Here is a 200-nt window from a genome sequence, read left to right as displayed (position 1 = left end):
GACCTCAATGGAAACTCAGCCTTACTGATTTTAAAAGTAACTCGTTATAGTTATCGTTACTTTTCCGTTACTTTTTCAAAATTAGTCTAAAAAAATGTACTTTTGTAATGTTTTTGTTTAAATGTTAATAAATGCAATATATAAATACAATAATGACATTGGCTTTATTTTTTAATTTTTTCAACCCTTAGCGGCCACAC

This window comes from Trachymyrmex cornetzi, unplaced genomic scaffold (genome assembly GCF_001594075.2).
Source record: "Trachymyrmex cornetzi isolate Tcor2-1 unplaced genomic scaffold, Tcor1.1 scaffold204, whole genome shotgun sequence".
In the NCBI taxonomy this organism is placed as follows: Eukaryota; Metazoa; Arthropoda; class Insecta; order Hymenoptera; family Formicidae; genus Trachymyrmex; species Trachymyrmex cornetzi.
This window is presented reverse-complemented; position numbering follows the sequence as displayed.